Below are 13,409 nucleotides of genomic sequence, written 5' to 3' on the forward strand. Positions count from 1 at the left end.
ACAGAATCGGGTCTCTAATGGCCATGAGAATTAGCTTGGGGTCCAGAAGCACTGAGTGGATTAACATATGAGTGATTTCTTTCTAAAATCTAATTCTGCATAAAATTAGCTCTAGTCTCAAAAACAAACTGAGCAGACTAGAAACTGGAGCGGCAAGGGAGGAGTCCTTTGTACTCAGAGAATAGGTACTTTTTACTTCAAGTGTGTCAGAGTAAATTAGGACTATTAATACCTTAATAACTCTGCTAGTTACTGAGTCGGTCCTTAAAACAAGGGAGGCAAAGGGATCTGAATAGACAGATTTCTGACTTAATAGCCACTTCTCAGGTTGTTTTAGACTCTGAGTATATGCACCTGCCTCGCATTTCCATTAATGCCATTAAGAGTTGCATATTGTATGTAATACAGGATCATCAGGGTCTTTATTGCTGTTCTTTGAAAAGGAATAAAATCATGTCCCTTTCATTCTCTCTGAAACATTACGTGTTAAAATTAAGAGCCCTTGTTCTTTTTTGCCCAATTACTTTCCAGACAAAGTTTCTTGATTATGTGCCTAGAAGTAATTTTAATTTAAACAAGCAAATATGTATTCTTCATTTAAATATTTTCCAATTCTATTTGTGTCCCTGGTAGAATCCTCTGAAAGAACTGCTTAGATTAAGAGAAAAAAAACAACACACACACATGCAGAAAAAAACCAAGTAAAATGGACTTCAGTGCCCTTCGTGTTATTTAACAGCCTCCCCACCACCCCCGCCCGCAAGGTGCCCACACAGGAAAGCTGATGCACAAAGAACAAGTGTCAGTGTCCTCAGTGAAGCCGAAATCCCAGTCCTCTCCCTCTGCCAAGCTGGCATTCTTTTAGGAATAGCCTTTAATTTTAGCATTAGCTTAATAGTACATACACATATATAATCCATCCACAAATTAAACATTACTTTTGTCTGCCTGTTTTTCGGGATGTAGATGTGGGGCAGCAGAAAGAAGTTAGGTGGTCTGCATTTTAACTACTACTGGGGTATCTGTTTTGGGTTAAACTCAGGGCCAGGTACTTCATGTACTTATTTCAATGAATCTTGTATTGACTTCACAAGCATCTCGGAAGAGGAATTTTATCTTCATTTTTCTGATCAGAAACTGAGCCTCAGTTTCTGTAACTATAAAATAGGTTAATACCTTCAGGGCTTATGATGAGGACAGAATAAAATAACGTGAATATGCTTTAAGCACCGTATGAACGTGAGGTATTACCATTATTAAGATGATTACTTCTGTTCTGATTCTAAATACTTGCAAGTAAAAATAAAAATCAAATGAATGAGCCCAATCTTTGAACTGATCTTGATGTTTAACAACTTAATTCTGTAGAGTTTGACATTTCTCCTAAGATCATCTTGATTGAACATTTTTATGCTCTTTTTCCCCAGACCTGCCACCCCATAAAAATTGATTTGCAAACGTCACTGCAGGTCACCCCATTTGCAAGACATGCGGAGTCCTTGAACTTAAATGCTGTACTACAAAGTCAAAATGGACATGTTCCTGTGAGGCAGAGGCTGTGTGGCCCATAAATACATTTAGTTTATTCACCCATCAGTAGGAAAGGTGCAGGGAAATGGTAAGGAGGTAATACCAGGCTCTTTCAGGCATCCATTATGGTTTTTAAGATGCATTTAAATATTCTTATGCAAACGGATGTGTATTTATTATGAGTCCTGGCTTAGGGTTCTCTGGTCCTGGTCTGAGACCTCATGGAGTCCAAAAGGGCTTTTAGGGGGATCCTGAAGGGGCAGCGCTTCCGAGCAGGGTTGGAGACTGAAGAGAGAGGGCATTAGCTTTCAACCTGAGTTCAGTTTGACAGCTAGCACAGGTATTCTTTGTTTTGTCGGGAGTGGGTTGAGGGGAATGCTGGCTAGTAAGAGATTTGCAGGGGTGTGGGGATGACTGGTGAGTGTGTGTAAGATCTGACATCTGTGCTGGTAGTTTCTTAGGGCTTCTGGTTACTCTTAAGGCCTTTGACACCCTTGGGGAGTGATGCCTGACTTGGGACCTTGGAGAGTCTGTTTGTACGTGTTAGTTAGATAGCCCAAGGTCTGAAGCCTTTCGGAAACACTTTACATGTGCCAAAGACCATGCCCAGAGTCTGCTTTTGGCTTGGGTCTCACTCCTACTCAGGTAATTGTGCGTCCCTAAGTAACCTTTCAAACTGAAGACTGAGACATTTATAGCAATCCTAAAGTTCCTCTCATCTCCTCTCTTCACTCTTTCCTCTTTCAAAGTTTGAACTTTGAGATCCTCAGAAAAGAAAGACTTTTTTTTTCTTTTTTTTAAAGAAATGACTTGAATTCACTGAAGATTTAACAACACGGTATGTCCCCGCTCCCATCTTCAGCTGAAGAACATGGCTTTGTTTGGCAGAGATCCTTGAGACGTATTAACTTTGAAAAAATTGATAGCACTATTCCTTTCAGGAAAAAAGGTTGTATGACTCCTTTTTATTAGAAAAGAGTCAAGTGTCACAATTAGTTAGGCCTTTTACATTTTTACCTTGTGCATGGCCATTTGCTCTGCGGAGTGGGTTCATTTGGACACATTAGAGCTGCAATTCTCTCTGCATTTTAGTTCTGCGAAGAAAATTCTCATGTTGTATTGCCACAATAATAGACATAAATGTTTTTTGGTGTTTTTTTATTTAATTTATTGGGGTGACATTGGCTAGTAAAATTACAGGTTTCAAGTGTATTATACATTGTATAACACAGATATCATCTATATATTGCATTGCGTGTTCACCACCCAAATGTTTTTGAAGAGGCTTTTTAACTTATTTAAGTACGGAGTGCTCTCCCCCACCCCCCGCCAATGCACAGTCTTCCCCATTGCTAATGCCCTGCACCGGAGGGGTGCATTTGTTATAGTTGATGAACCTCCATTGACACATCATTATGGCCCAAAGTCCATCATTGACATTATGGTTCGCTCTTGGTGTTGTACATTCTGTGGGTTTGGAGAAATATACAGAGGGTGCCAAAAATATGTATACACATTTTAGGAAAGGAAAAAACTGTATTAAAATTGTAATACTCAATGTATACCGATAACAAAAGATGAATACAAGTCACGTTTCACTTCTGCAATTACAAGAGGTGCTCAAAGTGGTTCCCATCAGTGTCCAGACACTTCTGATTATGGTGAACTGCTGCTTGAGCAATGTTGACCAAAGTGTCCACTTGTGTACATTTTTTGGTACCCCCGGTATATAATGACATGTACCCACCATTATAGTGTCATACAGTGTAGTTTCACTGCCCTAAATGTCCTCTGTGCTCCACCTATTCATGCCTCCCCTTAACCCCTGGCTACCATTGATCTTTGTACTGTCACCGTAGTTTTGCCTTTTCCAGAATGTGATATAATTGGAATCATACAGTATGTAACCTTATCAGTTTGGCTGCTTTCATGCATTTAACTTTCCTCCATGTCTTTTTGTGGCTTGATAGGTAGTTTTCTGTTTTTCTTTTTTTTTTTTTTTTTAGTACTGAATAATATTCCGTTGTCTGGATGTATCACAGTTTATTTATGCATTCACCTACTGAAGGACAGATTGGCTACTTCCAGGTTTTGGTAGTCATGTATGTTTAGTTTTGTAAGAAACTTCCAACCTGTCCCAAAGTGGCTGTGCCATTTTGCATTCCCACCAACAATGAATGAGAAATCTTGTTTCACTTTCTCACCAGCATTTGGTGATGTCAGTGTTTTGGATTTTGGCCATTTAAGTAGATGTGTACTGGTATCTCACTGTTTTCTTATTTATTTATTTATTTATTTATTTATTTATATTTATTTATTTATTTTCACTAAAAACATTTTACTGGCCTTTTGGATAGAAACGGGAGTTTATTTGCCAGGAAGGATGATCCCATCATATTTCTGCTGTAACCAGAGCATGGCCTCCTCTTGGCTGATTCTGTATTTGGGCCCAGTGTATCCTGTCCTGCGTTTTTTATCTGTGATGCTGAAACCTGGCCTACCCAGTACCACACAGAACTCCAGGCCATAGATACCAATGCTTGGGTCATATTTGATTCCCAGATCAGTGTGTTCCTGGATCCCCAAACCAAGGTTTCTAGTATCTGAGAACTTATTGTTTCGTAACTCGTACTCACATCTTTAGACCTTTGTCCAAGAGTTCTTCTGCCTTGGCCCCACGGACTGTGCAGTGGACGGCAATCTTTTCATTTCTCCTGATGCCAAAGGATCTGATGGTGTATCTAGCTTTGGAGAACACAGGGATCTGGCCTGTGAGCTGCTCTAGGACCTTGGCTGTCTGGATCAGTCTGTCTCTCCTCCACACAGATGTTGAGGCAGAGCTTGCAGATGCGAAGCTCCAGCATGGGGTTCTCCTTTTTGCCTTGATCCTGCGCCATGATGAGAAACAGGAAGAGCTCACTGCTTTAATTTGCAATTCCCCAGTGACATAATGATGTGGAACATTTTTTCATATGCCTATTTGTCATCTGTATATGTTTTTTGGTGAGATGTCTGCTGAGGTCTTTGCTCTATTTTTTCATCGGGTTATTTGTTGTCTTATTAACATTTTTCCATCCTATGACATGTACTTTGGTCTTTTCTAACTACCAGCTGGCCATTTTGATTTTGGTACATATTCCACTTAGATATGCATGGTTTAAGGCAGATCATGCCTGGTATATGTTCCCCCCTGGGTTTGTGGAAGGATTCGCTTTTTATTAACAGGATACTGGTGAAAGGTCAAAAAGTTGGTGATCCACTAGGTGTGTACCTGCCAGTTAACCTATTGAATGTACAAACCTTGCAGGAAAGTATAGTAAGTTCTATTACAAAATGGATTCATTCCTAAAAATCACTGTGCTATGCAAAGTTATGAAGTAAAACCACAGGCCCTATGGGAAAATTGGGGTTAGGGTACAACTTTGCCAGTGGCATATTAAAAAAGTAAGGTACTTAATCAAAACAATAACAGTTTTGTGCATGCAAAGTGGTTAAGGAATACATAAATACTACAATAAATACGGCACTTTACCTTTAAAAACACCTGAAGTTTTCTTGTGGACATGGGGGTCAGAAGGGTTGCAGCTTATTAGTTATAAAGAAGTGGTGGAAAGTTATCTGAGAATCAGATGGAAAATTGTTAATACTAAATGAATGGTTGTGACTCATAACAGTGAAGTGAAGGAGCTTGTGGATGTTTAATGTGTGTGTGAGTGTGTGCATTTTGTGTATTCCTACATGGTTTGTTTCAGCTAATTGCACTTTCCTGCTTTTACCTAGTGTTTCTTGAAGACAAAATCACCAGTAAGCAAACGTGAAATTGACATTATACTGGAATTGTTTCCTAATATATCAATTGCATTGGAACAAATTCATCTTTTCAAAAAAACCGTTACATAGCCGACTACAACTGACATTGTTGCATTCTTGAACTTAGGTTCCTCTTATCCTCGTAGTACCTGCCTACATGTGACATGGCTTGTATGTGCTACTCAGGAGCGCTGCCATTGAGGGCCCACTGACCAACGCTCTTACCACCAGTGCACCCCTCCTCCAGGGGCCTCTTGTGCTGCTTGGGAAGGCCAGTTAGCGTGCACAGAGTTGACTTCTGATTTTATATTCTGGGGGGAGCGCTGGTTTGTTGAAGACCTCTTGCTTACTCAGAATTGCTGGTGTGGATGAAGCATTGGCCAGGGCTGAGTGGCGAGAAGGCGTCCCCAAAGCCAGTCAGTCTAACCAGGGCTGGCTGCCTGTTTGAGCCCTCAAATGGGCTGTCTTCACAGAGTAATTAAAAACATATCGGAAGCAGGTCTTCTTTCCAGTCTCTGGTGTGGATCTTAACAGGACTGTGTTCAGTTGTGTCTGCATCTCTTCTGTGCACTTTTCCCCTTATGGATTACAAAATCCATCTCTTACTGGGAAAACTTTCAATCATGTTAAAGACTCATTTCAAAAAGAAAACACCTTAAAGAGGAATTTATTTTCAAAAATAGACCTTCATATTCCATATAAATATATGAACAAGTGCTATAACAACAACAAAATGCTTCCCTTCTGTTCTAGGAAATAAATGTTGTATATTCAGTTTGGAGGGAGGGATGCTTCACAAAATATAAGTGCTCTGCTCTATGTGTATCATTTCCTATAATCTCCCTCACTAAAGGTGCTTTGGACTCAAAGCGGTGTTGGCATTCTTGGAAAGCTTTGGGTTTTTCTGAGATAGATCCTTAGCCTTAAAATTTCTTACCATCCTGGAGCTACATTGAATTTATGGGGCTGCTGGGCTTGATTGGGAATGGGTCTTTGGAGTTAGGTCTGACATTTTAAAAAGGTTTTGTAAAGAAAATTTAGGACTCCCCCATCTCCAGGTCAAAGCAGTCCAGTTTTCATGGAGCCCCAGATTTCTCTGTTATCATTTGCTATTTAGGAAATTATTTACTGTTGTCTACAGAAATGTCATGTCACTGGTTCAGGTGGAGAATAGGGTTTGGTATCTTTGCTTAGAGAGAGTGAGGGCAGTGGTTTCGATCCTTGGCTCACCGATTGCCTCTTATTTGAGAACTTCCTATGTGACAGCACTGATTTTCATGTGTTATCTTCTTTAATCCTTGTAAAAACATTGTAAAATTCCTCCCTCCTCCCCCATTTTCCACTTAAGGGAACTGAGACTTCTCAGAGTCACTTGCACAGGGTCAAGTAGCAGCCAATGTGAACCAAGAAAAAAAAATGGAAAACTTTTGTTTCATTTTTAAATTGAGGTGAATTTCACATAAAATTCACCGTTTTAACCATTTTAAAATTTAGTACGTTCACAATATTGGCAACCATCAGCACTCTAATTCTAGAACCTTTTCATCATCTCAAAAGTAAAGTCCTACACCCATTAAGCTACTACTCCTCATCTCACCCTGCCCGCCACCCCCACCCCCAGCCCTTGGCAGTCATTCATCTGCTTTCTGTCCCTATGCATCTTGCCCATTGGATATTTCATATAAATAGAATCATACTGTTTTGTTTGTTTTGATCTTTAGATTCCATGTATAGGTGAGATCGTATGGTATTTGTCTCTCAGACTGACTTATTTCACTCAGCATGGACCCTCTAGGTCCATCCATGGTGTCACAAATGGTAAGATTTCATTCTTTTTTATGGCCAAGTAATACTCCATTGTATAAATGTACCACCTCTTCTTTATCCAATTGTCTATTGATGGGTACTTGGGTTGCTTCCCTATCTTGTCTGTTGTAAATAGTGCTGCAGTGAACATAAGGGTGCATATATGTTTTCAATTTAGTGTTTTGGATTTATTTGGATAAATACCCAGAAGTAGAATTGTTGGGTCATAGGCAATTCTGTTTTTAATTTTTTGAGGAACCTCCAAGCTGTCTTCTGTAGTGGCTGCACCAATTTTCAAACTCACCAACAATACACAAGGGTTCTCTTTCTCCACATCCTCACCAACACTTGCTTTTTGATTTGTTGATGATGGTCATTTTGACAAGTGTGAGGTGGTGTTTCATTGTTTTAATTTGCATTTCTCTGATGATTAGTGATGTTAAGAAATGGACTCATAGATACAGAGAACAAACTGATGGTTACCAGATCGGAGGGGGGTTGGGGGGCTGGGTGAAAAAAGGGAAGGGATTAAGGAGTACAAATTGGTAGATACAAAATAGTCATGGGGATGTAAAGTGTAGCATAGGGAATGCAGTCAGTGATATTGTAACTATGTATAGTGCCAGATGCGTACTAGACTAGTCAGGGGGAATCACTGCATAAATTATATAAATGTCTAACCACCATGCTGTACACCTGAAACTAACATAAAATAATATTGAGTGTCAACTGAAACTGACAAAAGAAAAAATAAGTAAAAACCAAAATGGAATCATACATGTCTGACTTCTTTCACTTAACATAGTATTTCCAAGGTTTGTCCCCACTGTTGCATCTATTGGCACTTTATTCTTTTCATGGCTGAATAATATTCCATGGTATGGACATACCATTTTTTTAAAAAATCCATTCGTCATTTAATGGACATGGGTTGTTTCCGCCTTTTGGCTTTTGTGAATAATACTGCTATCAACATTCATGTTCAAGTTTTTGTCTGAACACCTTTTTCAATTTTCTTGAGAGTATATATCTGGGAGTGGAGTAGCTGGGTCATATGGTAATTCTATGTTTAACTTCTTGAGGAACTGCCACACTGTTTTGACAGTGGCTGCACCATTTTATATTTCCATCAGCAGTGTATGAGGCAAACACAGATCTTTCTGACTCCAGGGGTTGTGCTCATTTTCTTAGGCTATACTTCTAATAACTCCCCACAGGCTCCAACAACCCCTTGCCAAGTCTCCCCTCCAGCCAACAACAGAAGCTCATTGCAGGGTTTCTCATGTTGTGAGGAGAAAGTTGTTGCTAATATGGCTTTCGCTTGGGGAAAGAACAGGTGTTTGAGATTTGTCAGCGGACATCCTCCTCTTCCTCAGGATCAGGTAGTGGTTAAGAGCATAGGCTCTGGAACCACACATTGTATGATTCTGATTCCAAGAAATGTCCAGAATGGACAAATCCATAGAGAGTAGTAGGATCAGTGGCTGCCTAGCTAGGACTTACGGAGTGATGAGTAACGTATGGGTTTTTTTTTAAAAAAATAATGTTCTAAGATTGGTTGTGGTGATGGTTGTAGAACTCAAAATATACTAAAAGCCATTGTGTGGCACACTTTAAATGAGTGAATTGTATAGTATGTGAATTATATCTCATTAAAACATTAAAAACCAGTGTAGGCCCTGGGGACTTATTGACATTGCCACTTATTAACTCTGATATTGGACAAGTTCCTTAGTGACTCTGCTCTAGTGTGCATATGTGTAAAAGGGGATAAGATGGGTAAAAGAATAGTTCTTTACCTACGTCACGGAGTTGTGAAGATCACAGGAGCTAATATAGATAATATAGTGCTTCACATGGTGCTTGACACTTAACAAGTACTCAATGCATGTTGCTAACTATTAATATTAGCATCATAAAATATTTTTTGAAGATCCTACTAATAGATGGTATTCATGATAGGACAAGGAAGACAGGAAATAGGTAGAATTCCTCTTAAAATTTAAATTATTAGTTCAACCCTGCTGCCGAGGGAAATGAGCAATACAGGACAATGTAACGAGGCAATAATTTGGATAGTAATGGGAGATGAGGTCATGTGGCAGGGGTGTTGGGTAGACCTGTGGGCTAGAAAAAGAATATTGGTGCTGATGTGGAAGAGGAAATTGTATTAAAAAGGCTGTTCTGCCCTCACTGACAACAGATGTTAGGAGGTCTTGGGCTCTGGGCTCCAGGGCTTCTTACCCCCTTGAAATTCTCTCCAGTTCCTTTGGAGGTCATGATCCCACAGTTGGAGGAGTCCTGGTGTAGATTAGCTTCCTTGGGTATGTTTTCTTTTCTCTTTCCCTAATACCTTCTGTCTCCAGGGACCTGGAGCTAGGTGCTCATGCTAGTAAAGAGACCAGCAGCTTTTTAAAGGAAATGGAGGAAACAATCTGTGGTGGGCTGGAAGGCAGGAGTCTAGAGGACATGAATCTATGAATGAAAAGAAAGACCAAAACACCAAGCTGCTCTGCTTGTCCAGTTGCTCTCAGGTTGAAGGCCTTCCAGAAAAAGCGTCCCTGCTGTTGTCTGTGTTCCTACTTGCAGGCTCCAGGCACTGAGCATCTGCTGGGCACTGCCCAGTCAATGTCCTGTGTGTGGGGCAGACAAATGCCAAGATAGCCCCCCGCTCCTCATCACCTGAGGAGATAGGCCCAAAGCAAACACATGAAGGGACTGAAGAACACTTCCAGGAACAAGCTCGAAAGTGCAAGTGGACAGGCTGTAAACCAAGTGTGTAAAGTGCTGAGGCACTATGGATCACGATTTATTTTCAGAGTGCTTTTCTGTTGTGTCTGCGCCTCCTTTCAAGTAACCTGGTGCAATGTGTGGACTGATTCTGTTTTATAGCTGGAAAACCCTGAGCAACCAATGAATGTGTTAAATAATTTGTTGCTGAGAGACTCATCAGCCTTGATGTCTGCTTCTACGAGGATATTTGTGTTGGATTCCATCATGGAGGTAGGAATTCTTATGTCAGTTGAAGCTGCACATGTGCACACTGTGCCCGACACATGCCTGGGCAATCATGTCAGATATGGGGATTTTATTGCCAGAAGTCCCTCGAACGTAAAATGCAAATGCCATTGGCAAGAACACAGGGCCAGAGTAGGCAGTTCTGTTGCCCTGGGGAGGTAGGTTCTTTTGGGCAGCAGGAGAGAGCCTCGGGTCAGATGTGTGGCTTCTCCTTGCCTACCCACCCCTTCCGAGCTTGCTGTCTGTTCATCAGCTGCAGGGCCATCGGCCTGAGCACACGGCTGCTCCTTGGCTTCGAGCCAGTGGCGAGCTGGGAGCCTGTGACTTTGAGACTTGGCCCTTTTCAGTTTTCTTTGTTCAGAAAAAGTTTCATCCTGGCTCTCTTTAGTGGCTGCTGAGGATTAGGAGAACCCCGGGGAGACTTGGCTATAGGACAGCTCTCAAAGCTGTGCTGGGAAATTTGAAGAGGAGCCATTTCTCTCTGTCGTATTTCAAGTTACATTCTTCTCTCCCTTCCTAAACGAATTTTTACTGTTACAAACCCTACAGGATAATCCCCTAGTGTACTTTTGTGATTCTGCAGCTCTGGAGGGGGATTAGACCAGTATCTGGACCAATAAAATATTTTAAGGACCATCCAAATGGACAATATGAAAGAAAGTTCAAATCTAGGTGCTTGTTTTTAAATAGTTGCACCAGTTAGAACCACTGCTTGCTTTCCCGCGTTAGCATTTCGTATTCTTTTTTTTTTCCTTTCTTTTTTTTTTTTTTTTGGTCTGCTTTTCAGTGGCTGGAAAGAAAAAGAAAGAAGGGAGGCTTGGCTTTCCTGAACAGAGTTTGAGAATGAGATTGCTAAACAGCCAAAGGTTATGGTATTCCCAAGTACAAGTGGGCCATTTTCAAGAATGTGTAACTACTTTGTAGTTTCTCCAGTTTAATATTCTTAAGAAATAGAAATTGCCTCAGTTGTAAAGTGGTTTCCTATTAAGCTTTTCTTTTCAGTGTCGGTGGCTTTTACCTTTAAAAATACTGTTTATTCCATGATTATAAATAAATTGTTTTAGAGAATCTGATTCTATTACAATAGATGGATAGATTTTTACATTTTCCATATACTGTCTTTAGGTGTAAATCTACCAAATGCCTCTATCCATCTTGTTACCATGGTTTTGTTTTGGTTTGTTTTTTGGTGCTTGGGGGGAACTTTATACTGTGAACTACTTCCATTTGAATTATTTCCTTGAGGACACATTAACAAATCAGAAAACTGTAGACTACTACATATACACATACCAGGGGTGCGTAGTTCAGTTTCTGTAATCCCACAATACACAAATGTTGGCAGGATTTCAATGATTGTATTAATCCTGTGAGATACTTTGTCATGCATGATAGATGATATTTACAAATTGAGGTCTGAAATGGTCAGAAGCTTTGAAGATGCTTTATTATGCAGTATGTGGAAGTGGAAGTGTTTATATTACTTGTTTTAGACTATATTGGCCAACCAGGCAGCAAAAAATATACAGTCTCATAATAGGCTGCAACAATTGCATAACAAACCAGAAGGTTCTTGGGGAGTTTTTACAGCCCAAACCAACAAGGCTGTCAAAGGTTTTGCCAAGGTCTTAAAGCCCTATGGGTACTCGGAGGGTTTTGATACTCATATGAAATGCTAGTCCATTTATATGTCATCCACGTACCTGTTGAATGACTTTCTTAGTAAATTTCTGTATTGTGAACTCAGGGTGGAATATGATAGCCCTGCTATAAGGAGCTCCTGGTTCTTTAAGGGCTCTACTTGATTAATGAGAGAGGATTTGAGCATAATTAGGAAATCACATTTCGTTTGAAGACTGGAAGTGGAAGCCCAAGAAGGGTCACTGATTTGTTCGCAAGGTCACAGAGTCAGATTGACTCACTAGGCCTTGTTTCCTCTCAACATGTGTAACAGACTATAGGTTGCTTTTGCCTTTTTCCTCCACTCTTCCAATTGGATACTTTTAAGCTTTTGAAGGTTTCCATAATCAAAGAAGTTCTTGGTTCACTCTGGCCATACTCTGTGACTTTGCGTATTTCCCTTTTCTTTCCCCCATCTACCTTCCACCTTTAGTCTGTTTCTCTGGGCTTCTCCCTTCCTGTTCTTTCGGGTTTGGGGGGTTTTGTTTGTTTGTTTTGTTTTTTTTTGGTGCTCTTCTCTAGAAAAATCTCTTGGTGTAGTGTTCATGAGTTTTAGAATAGCATATGGTATTCTAGGCACAAGTCAATTACCCTTTTGTATAAAGAGTAGGGCTGCTTTTTGTTTGGTGGCTATGGTGGGGAAGGTTTGTTTTGGTTTCTCTAGCCCTTCCCCCATGATGCCAAACACTTGCAGCCACAGCAGCAAGTTGGGTTGAGGTCTTTTTCCCCCCAGCTTTGTTGAGATATAAGTCATATATTATAGAACTTACCCTGTTAAAGTGTATAATCCAGTGGTTTTTAGTATATTCACAGAGTTGTGCAACTATCACCAGTCTATTTTAGAACATTTTTGTTACCCCCAAAAGAAACCCTGTACCTTTTTGCAGTCTGTATTCCCTCATCCGTCTCTCTGACAGCCCTAGACAACCACTAATCTGCTTTCTGTGTACAGATTGATGTCTTGTGGGCCCAGTCAACCATCATTTCCCTGTATAAGAGGAGTCATTTGGCTGGTTACTTGCCTACCTTTACAGTGGCCTTAACTGATATTTGCCTGTTTTCCCTCATTACCTTAATATGTCACTAACTACTTCAGAGTCAGATAAACTTGGAGATGAGTGTACTATGCACGCCATTCCTATTCTATAGACTCCAGAATGGGGCTTTGGGGAACATCTATATCAACTCACTGCCTTTCTGATATCTGACATCCAGCAACCTCAGTTTTGGCAGATGATTGTTTCCTCTTTGCCTCTGAGCCCAGGTGACGGGAAACCACATGATTAGAAGCTTCCTCAAGGCAGGGACTTTGTAACCCCAGCTCCAAGCCTGTGGTACCTGACTGCCACATACTCGGTGTGCTCAAAAAATATGGTGAATGTTTAAAAAATATTATTATAGTAAAAGACACATTGCCATTAATCCCTCCCAAACTACTCCCCCTTGCTTCGAAATCACTTATCCCATTGTCTTTGCCACTTTCTGAAGCAGTTCTAGAAGTCCTCTTTCGTGAGTGTCTTTAGTTATGCTGTCGTGGCTGCCTCAGTATCCTGAATCGATTCAAA

At 40.5% G+C, this 13,409-nt stretch overlaps 1 protein-coding gene and 1 pseudogene across 1 annotated transcript in view; one reads left to right on the forward strand and one right to left on the reverse strand.

Annotated features, from left to right (window-relative positions):
* GPC4 (glypican 4) overlaps positions 1-13,409 on the forward strand; it is a 121,077-nt gene that overhangs the window by 23,495 nt on the left and 84,173 nt on the right. The gene's annotated exons all lie outside the window — the stretch shown is intronic.
* On the reverse strand, positions 3,898-4,427 carry LOC117027192 (60S ribosomal protein L11-like; annotated as a pseudogene).

The sequence above is a fragment of the Rhinolophus ferrumequinum genome, chromosome X (assembly GCF_004115265.2).
Source record: "Rhinolophus ferrumequinum isolate MPI-CBG mRhiFer1 chromosome X, mRhiFer1_v1.p, whole genome shotgun sequence".
Taxonomy (NCBI): domain Eukaryota; kingdom Metazoa; phylum Chordata; class Mammalia; order Chiroptera; family Rhinolophidae; genus Rhinolophus; species Rhinolophus ferrumequinum.